The sequence below is a fragment of the Pelophylax lessonae genome (assembly GCF_965119305.1).
Source record: "Pelophylax lessonae genome assembly, chromosome: 1".
In the NCBI taxonomy this organism is placed as follows: domain Eukaryota; kingdom Metazoa; phylum Chordata; class Amphibia; order Anura; family Ranidae; genus Pelophylax; species Pelophylax lessonae.
This window is the reverse complement of record NC_138768.1, coordinates 710998586-711016786: the sequence shown is the minus strand read 5'-3', so window position 1 is coordinate 711016786 and position 18201 is coordinate 710998586.

Genomic DNA, 18201 nt, shown 5'->3' with positions numbered 1-18201 from the left:
CAAGCGCAGAACTTGAGAAGCACAGACAAGGTAAAGTAAAAGAACTAGAATAATTTAGAGATGGAAAAGTAGCAATAATAACCCAAAAAGTAAAACCGCGCTAATGAATATAAACAAAGAAAGCAGCAGCTTCAAGTGAGATAACACAAAAACACATAATAATAAACAAGCTGCACTAAATGATTAAATGGGGGACCAATAATAAATTAATCACTCTTAAAAGTATCCAAATGTGAATTTGAATGTGTACAAATTTAATAGCAAAATGTCCCAAGTAATACAAGTAGTGAAATTAATTCCTGGGATATTATAGAAAGTGCACTAATGTCTGAAGTGCTGATTGCATCATGAAACCCAAACCCAGAACACATAGATAGGGAGCTGGTTCAGAAGCCAGTAGCCATATATGATTTGGGTCATTGACTTACTAAGCAGCATAGTTGGAGGGTCAGCTAACTCGCATCTCTGAAGTTGTTGTTTGGCAAACGCAGCACTGGTATTTCTTGGAATCTGTTAAGTTTAGGTGCATTTTATACTGCAGCTACCAAGTTATGTGCATGTCCTGTGCAGAAAGGAATAGAACTGTTACAAATGTTTTCCCCCATAAACAACCGTACTATGCATATTTCTTATTTCGGTCACTAACTTTTGTTTTGTTACATAAAAATAAAAAATGTCTAACAGAGCTATGACACTTACATATACCATTCTATCCTAACTTGTGGGTTTGCTTATAAATAGTTTTTACACAAGTTTCATACAACTTTCACCACAGATTTACACATTTGTCTAGTTGAATCAATTTATAAAAGTGTGTAAATATAATTGTATGTGGAAACATTTATAGTATATTGAGGAAAAATATTACATAGTACCAAACCTTCTTTCCACCTTGAAGGTATTTCATGATTTGTCAGGTTTGGTGGTAAACATGACCAGACATATGGCAATGCCTATTATTCTTCCCTTTTGTTGTGTAATATGCTTAAGACTCACTTTTAATCTGTCTTGTCCCCTCATACTCTCTCATATCTGGGGGTTCAGATAACATCTATAATATAGTACCTTTATCAACATATAGGTGATCTTTTGGGGAAAAACCATGCTGAAATGTTTTACAATATAACCTTTCTGAGTAGAAGTATGTAATTCAATATGTGTTGTAGAGCTGTATCAATGTCTTTATCTAAATCTTCTATAGATTATCTTCAAAACGAGATTAGCAAGTGTATTAGACTAAATAAAAACCAAGAAACAACAAATCATTTTAACAGAGCCCAAAGATCTGGCAGCCTTGGCCTTTCTAATTTGTGGCTGTATTACCTTGCTACCAGATTGGACCAATTAGCACAGTGGCAAACCCCCAGGCCTGATAGGCCATCTATTTTGAATCCTCTTCTATATTTACCTGCCACCTCCTAGAGCTATTATGGTCCTAATCGATTTGTCATGAAGCTACCATCCCAGTAAACTTGATTATCTCTCAATCCCTTCACCTTTGGGGACTATACAAACAGAAATGCAACCAAGTTTCCACAGCTTCACCTCCAGCATCTCACACAAGTGATCCTTTATTTCTGGCAGAATTTCAGAGAAGACATCTCCAGGTGGATTTATCAAAGTTGTCAGAGAACTATGATGAATCCACCTGGAGAAGTCTATGCTGAAATGCTGCCAGAAATAAAGGGGGCACTCCACGTGTCTTGAGGAAAAGAGATTTCATCTCCAAATACAGAAAGGCCTCTTCATAGTAAGAGCTGTGAAAATGTGGAATAGACTCCCTCAAAAGGTGGTTCTGGGTTCTTGCTTTAAGAAAGACTAGGATTGTGTATGTATATATATATATATATATATATATATATATATATATTAAATAATTAATTAATTGATTTATTCCTTTTATTGGTTGAACTAGATGGACTTTTTCCAACCAGCCTCTACCTTTACATGTACCATGGCCCACGTAATTTTATGTTTGGTCCCAAGTACGCTAAGATGAGGGGACTTCTAAGCTTTTGCAATGGATTGTTTGGCTGCAGTAGCTATGTGTAACGATAGCTTGAATTGGCAAAAAATTAAATCGAAAGGTTTCTCTTTGGGTAGGGTTACTGGGTCTGCGATTATCTAGGTATCAAAAAAGGTAGAAAGTTTTTGAAAGATCTAGCTTTAGCTAAAAAGTAGTCCCACCAGATATGGCGGTAAATACCTTCAGCTGAGCATCCACGAAACTAGGAAGGAGGGTAGCTAGAGAGAAATGTTTCAATCCTGGCAGGGACCAAATACCACCTCATGAGGGCTTGATGCTTTCCATAGCGATTATATTTTGTGGAGAGTATTTAGTAGCTAACCAGATTGCGGTTAAGTCATCAATCTTCAAGTGAAGTCCAAAATCTCTCTCCCATTTAGAAATGTGAGGAAGGGTAATAGGAGATGGAGGAACAATCAGTTGGGTGAACAATGTGAAGAGAAGACCCCAGGGATGGGGGTCACTCTTATAGGTTAGTTTGAAGGCCGACATACAGTAAGAGGTATGGAGGAATCCATTTGAAAATAAGGGGTAAGAAAGTGTTTGATCTGAAGATAGTGAACAAGCTCAGAACCTGGAATGCCATAGGGCTCACAAAGAGCTGGGAATGATTTAAAGGAGATAGGAGTCATAGTTTTGAGCGCGGAGATGATTAATGGAATACCATAGCCGGAACGTAGTGGGTGAAATCCAGGACTGATAGAAGGTTAGTTGTGCAAGAAGGATAGCAGCGGGTTATGCAGTGATTGGAGACCATAGAAAAACTTAAGCCCAACACAGAGGTAATGTTGAGTGATCAGCTTGGAAATGCTCTGACAGTCTGAGGGGCGAAAACACAGCAGAATGTTGACTGATAGCGGATCTCACTTCACTGATTCCATTGCTACCCAAAGTGGTATTTCATTTGTTGCATTATATTTAGGCAGCTGGGCTAGGTGTACTGCTTGGTAATATTTAGCAAACTCTGCAATCCAAGTCCTCCCTTGATCTTGGGGGAATGGCTTTAGACAGGTGAGGCTAAGTGTGGACCATATGTAAGCAACTGTGCGGCAAGATCCTAAGGAAGTGAGCTGGTACAGGAATGGGTAGGACGCAGAAGAGGTACAACATTTTGGGTAGAAGAGAGATTTTAGCAACATTTATCTGTCCCAAATGGCAAGGCCTACTGCATTTGGTGAAAGATGGAAGGCGACAGAATTATGTTGAGAGAAGCGGATTTGCTGGGGTTCACAACGAGGCCTGAGACTGCCTTAAACTGGTCCAGAACTTTTAGAAGGTTGGTGGTGGAGATCAGTGGTGAGGACATAAACATGTGACGGTGGTGGAGATCAGTGGGGAGGACATAAACATGTGACATTGTGATGGCCCCTGATCTCCGGGGTCCTTATTGTTCGGACCTGCATAAATTAGCTGATTCAAAGGCTCAATGGCCAAGGCAAACAGGAGTGGTGACAATGGGCACTCCTGTCAAGTCCCTCTGCATAAATTAAAAGGGTCTGACTTATAGCCCTAACATTTTAGATATGCTCTAGGATTGCTGTAGAGCGAGGAGGTCCAATTAAGGAAGTGCGAACCAAAACCTCAGTGAGGCAGGACAAAGTGCAAATACAGTCAGGGAAATTTGTCAAAGACTTTCTTTATGTCTGGGAAAATAAACAGGCAGGTATATGTCATAGATAAAACATTATTTTTTAAACATCATCAATGTCGCACCTCTTATACATGGCTACCCATTTTGAAAAAAATATGTCTTTCTTTTCTGGGAAGTAAGGGAGTTATATTCTCTTTGTATCATTACTTAAATCTTTTGTACCTTAACAAAATTATGTCTCTAATGGCCCAACAAAAAGCTAAGTGTGGAGAATTTTTTTCTCTCCAAGGATGGGATGAAATGTTCACCAATCTAATTAAATGAAAATTAGTGAAAAATGTGCTCCCAAAAATGATCAACACCAAAGTAGTATAAAAAAACAACATATGTTCAGTATCTCATTAGTCTCTGCTTATTTACAGATTACATCCCATGGGAGGGTATATATTCTGAAGAACATTGCATATGTATATATAGTATATATATATATATATATATATATATATATATATATATATATATATATATATATATATATATATAGTATATATATATATATATATATATATATATATATATATATATATATATATATATATATATATATATATATATATATATGTATGTATATATATATATATATATATATAATGTATATATATTTGTTGTTTTTGGCACTACTGATCATTTTTCAGGGCTTTTTCACGTGTATTGTTATTTGGGAATACTACACAGTAGATAACTCGACAAAAATCTACACCATGCCTCTGTAGGTGTTACAACTCTGTTTTAGGGGCTGCCTGGAAATTAACCATACTCACATATCTTCCTGATTAGTGGCCCTATCCATTCTTTGATCCAATATTTGATCACTTGCTGCAGAGATGTACTTCTCTAGGAAAACATTTTTTTTTAATATTGGATAAAGTAAGTAAGGGTTAGACCCTCTGTCTGTGTCCTCAATGGCAAGCTTTACCCCTCTATTTGTCCTGGTCACCAGGAAATAAATGAGGGAAAATGCACATTTTGGAGTTGTTCCCAGAAAAAGAGATAAATGGAAATCTTCCAAAGTGGATACCTACTCTTGGATATCTCCTTTTGCTTCCTGTTTCTGAAATATAAAGTGAAGGGAAATTTCCTCAATGGTACACAGACCGCAAAAATGATATTGACAGTAGGGATGATCGAACTTTTCAAAAGTTCGGTTCGACCAGAACACCCGAACTTCCCAAAAGTTCGGCCCGGATTTCAGAACCCCATTGAAATCAATGGGACCCGAACTTCGGTAATCAAAAAACACAATTTTGAAGCCCTAAAACCCAATAAATGCCCCTAAAAAGTGCCTAGGGTTCTGGGTCATGCCCAGGGACTATTAATCACACAAAAAAAGTTCTTAAAAATTGTCATTTTTGATAGAGAGCCAATTATTGAAAAAATTATTGAAAAAAAAAATGAGATTTCTTTGGATTTAGTGTCTGGGGGGTCTAAAAAGTGTACCTGTGAAGTTTCAGCTCTGTAGCATGTCAAGAACCAGAAAAAAAGTTGTTTGTATTAGAATTAATATAGAACGGGGATATGGCTCCGCTATTTTCACACCTTGCCGGTTTTGTAGCAAGCGCTTTTTTGGGCATTTTTGGGGGGTTATTGGAGGCAGGCATAACATCAGAACTTCTGTGTAGGGGTATATATACACACACACTTATATGTATATATACACATACACATATATAGGTGTGAAAGTAGCAGAACACTATACTTGAGCTAATGAAATAATTAACACCAATGTGTCTCCGCTCCTATCACACCTATATATGTGTATGTGTAAAATACATATAAGTGTGTGTGTATATTTACCCCTATACAGAATTTCAGATGTTTTTGCCTGCCTCCAAAGACCCACAAAAAATGGCCAAAAAAAAAAAACGCCTGCAATAACACACCTGGGGTTTTTTTTTTGGCGCAGACGTTTTTTTGGGCATTTTTTGTGGGTCTTTGGAGGCAGGCAAAACATCTGAACTTCTGTATAGGGGTATATATACACACACATGTATGTATATATACACCTACACACATATAGGTGTGAAAATAGCAGAACACTATGCTTGCTCTAATAAAATAATTAACAGGCATATGTCTCCGCTCCTATCACACCTATATATGAGTATGTGTATATATACATATAAGTGTGTGTTTGTATATATACCCCTATACAGAAGTTCAGATGTTTTGCCTGCCTCCAAAGACCCCCAAAAAAATGCCCAAAAAAACGCCTGCGCCAAAAAAAACGCCCAGGTGTGTTATTGCAGGCGTTTTTTTTTTGGGCATTTTTTTGGGGTCTTTGGAGGCAGGCATGACATCAGAACTTCTGTATAGGGGTATATATATATATATATATACACACACATGTATGTATATATACACCTACACACATATAGGTGTGAAAATAGCAGAACACTATGCTTGCGCTAATGAAATAATTAACAGGCATATGTCTCCACTCCTATCACACCTATATATGTGTAAAATACATATAAGTGTGTGTGTATATATACCCCTATACAGAATTTCAGATGTTTTGCCTGCCTCCAAAGACCCACAAAAAATGCCCAAAAAAAACCCGCCTGCAATAACACACCTGGGGTTTTTTTTTTGGCGCAGGTGTTTTTTTGGGCATTTTTTGTGGGTCTTTGGAGGCAGGCAAAACATCTGAACTTCTGTATAGGGGTATATATACACACACATGTATGTATATATACACCTACACACATATAGGTGTGAAAATAGCAGAACACTATGCTTGCGCTAATGAAATAATTAACAGGCATATGTCTCCGCTCCTATCACACCTATATATGTGTATGTGTAAAATACATATAAGTGTGTTTGTATATATACCCCTATACAGAAGTTCAGATGTCATGCCTGCCTCCAAAGACCCCAAAAAAATGCCCAAAAAAACGCCTGCAATAACACACCTGGGCGTTTTTTTGGTGCATGAGTTTTTTTGGGCATTTTTTTGGGGTCTTTGGAGGCAGGCAAAACATCTGAACTTCTGTATAGGGGTATATATACACACACACTTATATGTATATATACACATATATAGGTGTGATAGGAGCCGAGACATATGCCTGTTAATTATTTCATTAGTGCAAGCATAGTGTTCTGCTACTTTCACACCTATGTATGTGTAGGTGTATATATACATACATGTGTGTGTATATATACCCCTATACAGAAGTTCAGATGTCATACCTGACTCCAAACATGTCCTCAAAATAGCCCTATGAACACCTGGAGCAAAAAGCAGGCTGACCGGCGAGAAGCCATTACGCTGTTCTATAAGTGACCTAAGAGAAACAATCTTTTCTCTATAGCGGTCACCCTGACAGGGAAGGGTTTTGTCACCCTGCCATAGCAGTCAGAGTCAGTTAACCCTACACTACACTATGGTCACCCTGGCACTTAACAGTTTCCCTACAGAAACTAGATTATTAAAGCTAACTAAAGTGGAAAATAGCACCCTAACTACACTAGATATCCCTTTCCTCAAACTAAAAATTGCTAAATGACACTGAAGCAGAAGTAACAGAACTCCTTCCACTTTCTTCCATGTCCCTGTATTACAATGCTAGGAATTTGGCGGGGCTATCTTATATACTGGGGGGGTGTATGCACTAATGATTGGCCTCTGGACCCCCTAGTCACTCCAATCACATTCCTAGCATTCTCCTGCCCCCTCAATTGGCTTTTACTGATGGTTCTGGTCCAATCACAGGCTTTTAAAGCCCATTTCCTGTCCCATTGCATTTTGGTTGGTTCTGGTTGCCGAATTCTGAACTTTTTCAGCAAAAAGTTTGGAATTCGGCCGAATTTCGAACAGCCAATGTTCGGGTCGAACCGATGGTCGACCCGAACCGTTCGATCATCCCTAATTGACAGAGCAGAATTTGGTCTATGGCTCATCAGTTGACAAGCACTTCCCTATAGCTTGACTGAGTAGGAGCTTAGGAGAAGCTCCAACAATATTTAATGGAAAATAATTTGTTTGCTTTGTGTATTTTAATTTTTTTTTTTTTTTTAGTTAATTTCATAAAACATTACCATTTAGTTCTTTTTTTTAATACCTTCATTTACAGCATGGAAAAATTAAAACTTAACTTTTTTAGTGAAGAAAAATTCAAATTAATTTCACAATTCCTCTGAGCATTTTATTAGACAAAGAGCGAGGACACTTAAGAAATAGTTAGGGAAGTCTTTATTTGCAATTTATTTATTTACCACTTCAATTACCTCACAATAAATCTTACTACATGTAAAATAATGCATAATTCTTCACATGGCAGAAATGTATCATTAATCAGGTAACAAATTTAAGGTAAATCAATATTGTATTAACTACTCTGTAAATGGTAGCAAAAATAATCAGTTTGATGGTCTGACATTTTCAAAGTCATTTATAACAAACTAATCTATAGTAATGTTTGTCATGTTTTGTTGTTTGTTTTATAGAATATTTAAATATTTGTATTAAATCGCATGACAAAACCGGATGTGACATGGTGTAAGATTTTTATGCTGTCGGGATAATTTTTTTTTTAGCTTTATAAGTGGCATACATATTCTTTAAGTTTATGCACAACCAGAGCATGTTTCGGGTTTTGGATAGTGTAAGATTACACATTTTTATTGCTACCTGTGTTCATGCTGGGTAGATTCTTCCTCTTTATTTGTCCACCAGGACAGAAAGTGATGGGACATCCAAGAACTCTAAGTTGCCTTCAGACCAAGAGGTGAGGGTAAATCTTCTGAAGGGGAGAATTGTTTCATTGATATTTGTCTAAGGGTGAAACTCCCTTCACGTTTTTCAGATATTTTCTTTTATAATCAGTTTCATCTCAAGGATAATGAGTAAAGAAAAGTCACCCCAATGGGAAACAAACAGCAAAAATTAACCAGGGGGTCCATACTGAAGAGAATAAGGGTCTCAATTATGATTAACGACAATTCTGACATCTCGTCAATCCAATCCAGATTGACTCTACATTGTAACTGACAGCTCCCAACTGAGCATAAACGAAAGGACCTGGAGCTGTCTGACATCATTGACCAAGTATGGTCCTGGCTTTTTTTTGGTCAACTCCATTTTCCAGGATGCCTGTCATGTAGTTTATAAGCCAGAAGGCCGCAGGTTAGTGGTTTCTAAGACACTGGTGGCCTCAAGCCACTGGCATCTTAGCAACCAATGATGCTTTGCAGCCAATACAGAGGTAGTATTCATTAACAGTAGTAAAACTACTAATACACTAATGACTTTGTGCTGCAGAAACAGCAGGATCTTCGGTGCTGGCCAAATAGTGCAAGTGGTCCCCTACACCCATAAGCACCAGAACAAAGCACAGTTTATTTCTAGTTGCATATTATACACATTAAAGGATGCATTATTTTGGAATCTCTGTGGCTAAAGATGAACTCCAGTTATGATCTTAATTGCATACTTACATTGGCCAGCTTGGACCAATGTACAGTAAGTATGCATATCTGCATATCCAATACCTTAGGGACAGCTTTGGAAGCTGCAGTTTTCTAGGTCCTGTACCGAGCAAGTTCCCCACTGGGTAGTTTACTTAGCACTGCTTCCATAAAAAACAAGACTGTTGCCTTATGAGTTTATGTGTAATCTCCATTACTGTGTTGCCTGATTAGGAGTTAAGTATAAATCTCCATTAGTAATTGTAAATAGATATAAATGTACAAAGTTTTGATTTCAGACTCATATTTGCTATATGACTGTAGATGGGTAATTTGTGTAAGCCAGACGGACTGGCTTTAGTAATCAATGGCTAATAAATCCGTTTGAAGTGCATGCCTGAGCTACCAGGGGGCACCTGCTATTCACACTTAGACACATACTGATAGTATCACACTGTAATTGAATTCCTGTGAGCCAGACATCCTGGGGCCAATGCCATACGGTGAACAGACTATGTAATATCCTCCCTTAAATTCAGTCTCCATATCAAAGAACTCTCATTAAGATATGCAATGAAGATGGACTATCTGTTGAGGGTTGGACAATGTTCACCGAAGATTAACCTTGCATATCTTAATTTTCAATTTCAGAGCAAATCAACATGTATGATTAAATTCTCCCTCCAACAGAGAGGAGGGGTAGGCAAGGGGCTGAATTATGCTAAGCTAGGTGAGGAGGAAGTTGTCTAATCCTGAACGAGATACGCCCAGAGGGAGGAACAGGACAGGATAGCTGAACCAATCAGAATAGCCCTATACAAGTCTATGTGATATAGATCTATATTAGTGAAGGTGGGATGGAGGGGAAGTTCTCTTGCATTATGAAACTCCCATGGGAAGGGTAACTATGGACTTTTATCTCCTGCATTTAAAAGGTATACATTGCTTGTTCTCTTTGTGTCGGTAGTGCTGTGTTTGTATATGAGTATCATACTCTATATTTGTTCAGCTAAACTAGGAATATTTTCCATTTTTGTATGTACTATAGATAGTTTGTTGTAAATTAATTTAGGCTTCCAGGCTATATACCAATAAAACTAATATTGCTGTTTTGAAACTTTTACTCATGGTCAAAGATCTCTCATTTAACCCGAATATTGTCTGAGGTAAATTAAATCTCATACCTTCTAGGTAACAAGGCTTTCTGTGAATAGTGGCAGGGCCATGAGTGATAACTACCACAGTGATTGTCAGTTTCCATAGTAGTTCCTCAGGTATGAGATATGCAGACTTACATTGGTCCAAGTTGCACCAATGTAAGTATGCAAATAAGATCATACCATGGGTACAGCTTTAAAAATTAAAATGCTAGGAAAGAAAAAAAATAGGTCCAAATGAAGGTTCCTTCTATTACACATACAGTAATATTAATGGGATGGCTGATGATGACTTGCCCAGCTTCACCTATCATACCTAACAGTTAACACTGGTTTCAACTATACTGTACATGGTTATTGCATAAGCACTTGATGAAATGCTGTCACAACCTTTAATATATTTCAATATTTATGCAACACAAAAACGTGTATGTGTATTGATTCCCATTAAAACTTCTAATTTAAACCACTTGAATATTATTAATAGTAATGCACTTACTGTTTTCTGTATTTAACTGTAGATTGGTATAGTCCCAGTTGCAAAATACAACATAATAACTAAGTGGTCTAGGAAAATCAATGATTTTATTACAACACTCTTTGAAAATTCAATATTCATTTTTTATTTAATACAATTTGGTTTACTTGAGTACATCCACTACATGTGTATTCTCATGTATTAGAAATGACTGCTTAAATAATTTCAGCTAGTACCCAAATTTCTTATTGTATCATTGCTATAATTTCAGCTTTGTTAATTCGGTCAAGGCATGAATGAATGCACTAGCTTAAGAGCTTGCCTTTCGTAAATGTTATTTCATTTTAATGAAACTTTGCTGCAAGGTAATGTTTTAACCCTCACAACATTAGTTCTAGAATTTAATATTACTGTTTTAATGAGAAATGAATATTGATCTACTCATGTTTCACATAATAGGGATTGATTTGTGGCTCAAATGTTATTGATGGTATTTTGGTTTATTTTCTGTTTTTCTTTTTTTTTTTATATACCAGTTATGACATTTATTGAACAGAATCAGAATAGTTGTAAGCAAACCAGCTGAATAACATAAATGAACTGAATCAAATCTTTGATACTGTTGAACTCATTCATGACTCAATGTTACTGACTTCCTTATCTTTACAATATATTATAAGACTTTACCAGCATTCAAAGTAATTTACTTCAGTGTGTTTGGGGCTGACCACACCAGTGTTGTCACTGGAGACCTTAGGGTAGTTGCACAGCAATAATAGCATGTATATGACCATAAAAGACATTAACTACTTCCCATCAGCCGTACTCATAAACTGTATGCGGCCTCTCGGCAGGTGGGCTTTAATGCTGAGCAGCTGCATATATGTGGGTCTATATGTAAAGAGTTTGCTGTGCTGAGAGTATGCTCCTTGTGTGCTCCCAGCGCAGTAACTAAACTGTTACAGAAAGCTTTGGATGCATATATGTTATTGGGAGCTTACTGATCATGCAATTGCTGTGACAGCCAAACACAGCAGTCACATGATCAGAATCCCCATCTCCACCTCCTAGCATTTCAATACACTTAAATGGCCAGGAGGTGACAGTAGGAAGGGGTTAAAGATAAGCCCTTACTCCTATTTTTGATCCTTTTTGCCTATTAAATAAACCATTGAAAACACTTTGCTACATTTGTTCACTAAGTGCCAAAAATACCTGTTGATTCTGATTTCTGGTTTTGAGCTTATATATCCTTTTAAAATGGCATCAGTGGACTATGACTATTATCACAGGAGATCTAGTATACTTGAAATCATAATTCTATTGGTCTGATGCTATGCTGATGCAGCATGCATAAGGCATCATTAATATCTACTTATTTACATTTCATTATAAGCAGCAATGAGTTATATTTAAGTGTATAAAAGAAAGAGAATAGAGTCTATACAAAGGCATCCTTATGACATACAGGGCCAAATTTACCTCTATGCCACATAGGATGGGGCCCAGGGTACCATGGTGGACAGCAGAAGCTGGACCTACCCTTAGGCCCCATCTTAGGCTCACAGAGCTTAAGTCCTGCATAATTGCTCCCCTCACCTCACCTCACTTTTTAATTTTTTTTTTTTGATTATGCAACTGTGTGCCACTCCCACAGTCCATCACCTTTTGCAAGTGGAACACATGTTATGCACTCAGTGGCTTTTGAGCTGCCACCTGCAGAGACTCTTTGTGTCTTTTGGTCCCAGATGCCTTTGCAACAGTGACTGCTGCAGACAGCACAGATATGCCAAACCTCCATTGGCACCATCCATCTGCATTGTATGAAAGTGAGGAAGACTGAGGAGCACTATGTCACATTAGCAATCCTTTTGCTTCTTGGTTTTTGCCAGTAACAGGGATGCTAACGAGATTACTGACTTGCTCCTACAGAATTGCTTTGGCTATTTATAGAGTAACACCTTTCCACAGTTCAACCAGAGAAATACAGAGACTAATGCCATAAAACAAAGGGAGTACTTTCTTTGCATTACTTTAGATCCTGTTTCTGGTGAGTTGCCAGATTCCTGGTTCTGTCAGTACAGTACTGAATGTGCCTTTGCATGCATTTTCTAGTCCTTGTCAGCACTGTACTGATTGCGCTTCTGCATTTTTGGTTGTGTTATTATGTAACTGATTGTGTCACTGTGGATATTTTATTGATTGTGTCAACAGGTACTGTGATTTGGGGGGAATTCAGCTTGGTGGTAGAAGCATTTTTAGTGAGTCCACGCCAGTCAAAACTGTGGCTTTTAGGGCTTGCCTGCCTAGTTTGAATATTAAACTAAAAGTTTAGAATTGGTTGTCCACACATGGATTTTAGTTTTACACAGCAAAACAGGTACTGAAAAATGTCGACCCACCTGTCTCTCTCTTAACAGCATTGATGCTCTTGTCACTGGTCCCTCAGACCATCTCACCCAGCTGTCTTGTCTCTATGGGCTTAACTAGCTCACTTGGCCTATAGTCATAGCCTCCTGCTGTACAGGCCCACTCCTGGACTCTTGATATGGATTTTCCTGACACCCTGGGCTCTCTCACGAATTCCCTCAGTCCTATTGAATCACCTAGTTGTACACCTAGTTATACTAGCTCTCTCTTTCACCCAAGCTGTCTCTCAATCTCCCAGGCCCACTTATCCACCTCAACTCTCTTAGCTCAATGGACATGGAATCTCTCCTCCAGCTTTGAGTGCTGGCTGTTGAGTAGTGCACCTCTGTCTCCTGACAGGAACAAAGATCTGTCTTTAATTGGGAAAACACCTTCCTCCTGAGTGGAGCTCTGAGCAAAACCCAAGCCTCACTTACAATGAGGGTGCACGCCTGTACACTTACACAGCCTGCAGGTCTCCAATAAGAACTGGAAACAGGATTGGAGATTTCTTCCTTGCCAAGGCATTTCAAATCGCCTAATTCGGTAATACTAAAATCCAGAGAAAGTTGTAAAAACTGTTTTCTCCACTCATAATCAATGCTCTGGAGTCTTGCACTCTGCATACTTGTGGACCCTGGGTCTTTTCTACAACTTGTTTCACAGTGGCAGAACCTTGTTATAGTACTGATAGTGTATCTTCAGAAATGTTTCTGGCTGTGTCAGTATGTTACTGATTGGGTCTCTGTGAGCATATTTCTCGCAGAGTCAGTATAGTACTGTGTACCTGCAAGAATGCTACTGGTTGTGTCAGCTGGGTACTAATTGTGTCAGCAGATATGTTACTGGTTGTGTAAGTATGGTGATAATTTTCCCTCTGTGAACATATCGTATTATTGATTCTATCTGTACAGTACAAATAATACAGTTAACCTTTGCTTAATCCACTGTGTAAGTGATTTTTTCTTTCTGTGTTTATGTGGAACATCTCATGCAACACAGTTGTTGGGAGGTCAGAACAAGGTAGTCAGCCTAGAGGAGGAAAAAGTATAAATCTGATCCTGATGACATATTATATATACAATAACTTCAAAATAAGATGGTAAGCATGCATTCCTGTCACCGACTGTTACTGTGGGCACATAAACTACATACAGTTTGAGTTTTACATTATGAAATTTCACATTACACTTAATGCAGACTTCCTTAGGTACTGTCAGACTGCTGCATGTTTGATTATCCCTAAATATTACAAGGGTATTACAACACCTCCTATTTTTTAATGCTCTCATTGGCCTAATGCACTTTAAATATTGTTTGGTAGGTGATAATAGAATGGGCTCATATTTTATTTTGGTTAATTTAGATGCTCAAATACATTTAAAGCTATTCCAACCCTGATACAGCTCATTTTTTTTTTTCTTTTCTTTTTTTCTTTACAGATACTTTTCTTTGTTTGCATTTTTCTCCTCTTGCGAGGCGAAAAAGATACAATGTACCATATCTTTCTCATCATTCAGAGGAAAAAACACACACAGGGGTGGGCTGTACAGTGACTGGTCAATGTAATAACCAATCAGAGGCTACCACAGTGATCCAGTGACCTGAAGTCTACTTGGGTTCTTTGCTCTTTCACTTTTAAACTATTTACTGGTTTTGAGAAAGGGATTAGAGGTGGAGCGTTGTCACTAGTATACTGTCATGTGGACACCAGGAACGTTTTGGGTATAGTTAGTTTTTATTGCTTTAGCATGCTTATATTTATTTTCTTTCTCAAGGTATCCCTACCTTTTTGTTAAAATACATATTTTGAAATTTTCATAAAAGCTTCACCCCAGTATAAAGTCACTTTAAAAAGACTTGCTGGTGGTGCTATGAATGCTTCTATACTTAGAATAAATGTTACGTATATTTAGGCATGGTGATTTTTTACAATCAATCATTGATATAATCTGTCTGAACTCTGTAATATGATATACTTATTTATGTGAGCATCTTGATCATAGCACAGCCATATACAGGACTGCATGAAGACAAACTCTCTAATGATCTTTATGCCTCTTTCAGTAAATAAATTATTCAGAGACTCTTGGAAATGTTTATTTCCACTACTTGACCACAATCGTCTAAATGAGATACATTGTGCTTTTTAGCATACCTTTCACTCTGGCTGGCAGATTAGGTTAACATGAATAATTTATTCTACAAAAAAAAAAAAATGATGAATCAATTGTTTCATTGATCTTTAGAATTTGAACTGCATACTCAAAATATTTGTGTCACATTTTTTATGTAATCCAGGATTTAACTGGCTGAAACTCTACAGCATGGTGTTAATTGGCACATTTCAAACCAGAAAATGTAATGACACAGGGACAAAGGCACATCACTGATCTTGTTTGCTTGCACTTCCAAAAGTTGACCATTAATGGTCTACTCCTGCCCTTGGTTTCATGGCCCAGTGTTGGCAAGTCTCTATGGGGTTGATTACTAAAACTGGACTGTAACTTCAACTTGTTCAATTAAGATTTGACAAAAAAAAAAAAAAACTGGAAGCTGATTGGTTTCTGTTCAGAGCTGCACCATATTTTGTACTTTCCAGTTTTAGTAAATCAACCTCTATGTGACAAGCCCAATCGTCTCCTCTTCTGAATGAATCAGTTAAACACTAAGACTAAAGACTAAAGGCAAAGTCAAAAAGATATAAAACTGTATGCATGACTAAAGCGATTACTCTTTTGTTAATGTGTATTCCTATTTTTCCTATATTGAATCTGATATGCAACATAGTTTAGTATTTATTATATAATACAGATGAAAAATATAGGAGTCAACATTTAGAAGGGGCATTAGAGATACAGCCCTGATTCCTGCAGCTGAGTGGCCTAGAAGTATACTTTAAAATTCGTATGGGATAGGATTTCCACTGACGCATCAATAATGCTTACATCATATCTTAAAAAAAAAGCAAAACTGTATAAACTGTATTATATTATAGCTTATCAGACCTTAGATGTGGTGGCTGCATTCATTTTTACAGGCTTCTTCCCTTTATTTTCACCTGGTAAAGGTACTCCCAATAAAGTACTTCCTGTCCTTTTGGGGTTGATTTACTAAAGTAAAGTGTAAAATCTGGTGCAGTTGTGCATGGCAGTCAATCAACTTCTAACTTCAGCTTGTTCAATTAAGCTTTGACAAAAAAAACCTAGAAGCTGGTTGGTTTCTGTTCAGAGCTGCATCAGATTTAGCACTCTCCAGTTTTAGTAAATAAACCCCTTTGTGTCTACATTCATTTCTCCACTTTATCTATCAAGGTAGCCATGGTTGTCACACAGGCTGGACTTAAATCATGTCTTCTGTTTTAATTTCAATTTTACAGTGAATTAATTGGTCTAGTAATTTGTCCTTATTTTTTGTACACTTTTTTTTGTGAATGGGTAGGGGTACATTGCACCTGATATCCATTCACATAGGAGGGGCTGGGATCTGGGGGCCCCCTTCTTAAAGGGGGCTTCCAGATTTCGATAAGTCCCCCACTCGTAGACCCCAACAACCACAGCCCAGGGTTGTCCGGAAGAGGCCCTTGTCACCATCAACATGGGGACAAGGTGCTTTGGGGGTACCCCCAAAGCACCCTTCCCATGTTGAGGGCAAGTGGCCTGGTACAGTCACATGACATCAGAAGGAGGCAGTGCTACTGTGTGATGTAACCGGGTGTCCAAGCCCCTTTCCTATAAAAGAGCTGTCATGTCTCAGGCGACTCATTAGCCGAGAGGTGTGTGAAGAGGCGGGAGAATTTTTTTTTAGATTTTTCAGGTGCGGCAGGCGACATGATTGATGATGGATTTACATCAGGGGACACTATTTTTTTATTTTTATATTTTAGTAAAGGACTTGTCAAAATCTGGCTTTTGTGTTTATTTTCTTGTACACTTTTTTGGTGAATGGATAGGGGTACGATGTACCTGATATCCATTCACATGGGGAGGTGGGATCTGGGGGCCCCCTTGTTAAAGGAGGCTTCCAGATTTCGATCAACCCGCAGACCCCAACAACCACAGCCCAGGGTTGTCCGGAAGAAGCCCTTGTCCCCATGAACATGGGGACAAGGTGCTTTGGGGGGCACCCCAAAGCACCCTCCCCATGTTGAGGGCAAGCAGCCTGGTATGATTCAGGAGGGGGGGCGCTCGCTTGCCTCCCCCCCTTCCTGGCCTGCCAGGCTGCTTGCTCAGATAAGGATCTGGTATGGATTTTGGGGAGGACCCCACGCCTTTTTTTTTTTTTTTTTTTATTTTGGTGTTGTTTTCATTTTTTAAATATCTGTATACATTACAGCTGCGAGTAAGTTTAAATGACATTTTTTCCTTTAGAAATGTCAGTATTTCTGCATCAGGCTACATAAATTGCACAAATGCATCACTTTACAGGCACATTAAGGGGACCCTTCAGGCACAATATTTAAAGGATTTTTTTTATTTTTATATTGATTAATTTTAAGCATTATTAAAATCACTGCTCCTGTAAAAACGATTGTTTTAAAAAAATGTTTGCATTAAAACATGTCCCCCAGGGCAATATCCAGGTCCCCATACACTTTTTTTGGCAATAACTTGCATATAAGGCTTTAAAATTAGGACTTTTCATGTTCGTGCCCCATAGACTTTAATGGAGTTTGCATGTTCACTAGAACTTTTTCCCTGTTCGAGATGTTCTGGTGTGAACCAACAGGGGGGTGTTAGGCTCATCACTAGAAAACACAATGAGGATTTAGCATCTATTCTTTGCTGTACATTACATGGGTAATGTTCTCTATTTCTCCTGCACATTCTAATAATAGCAGGATTTTAGATCTCAATGTGATCACTCTCATATGATTTTAATTCTACTAATTAGGTTTTAATTTAGTCACACACCCCCGTGAGTGTGAGGGGCTGTGCTAGAGTATATATATTTTGTTTTATCATTTTTCATGTATGCTATGAGGAAGGCTACGGCCGAAACACATTCAAATTTATGGACACTGTCATTGTTGTTTTGCACCAAAAAAAGTTTGTTTAAAAAAGAAGCA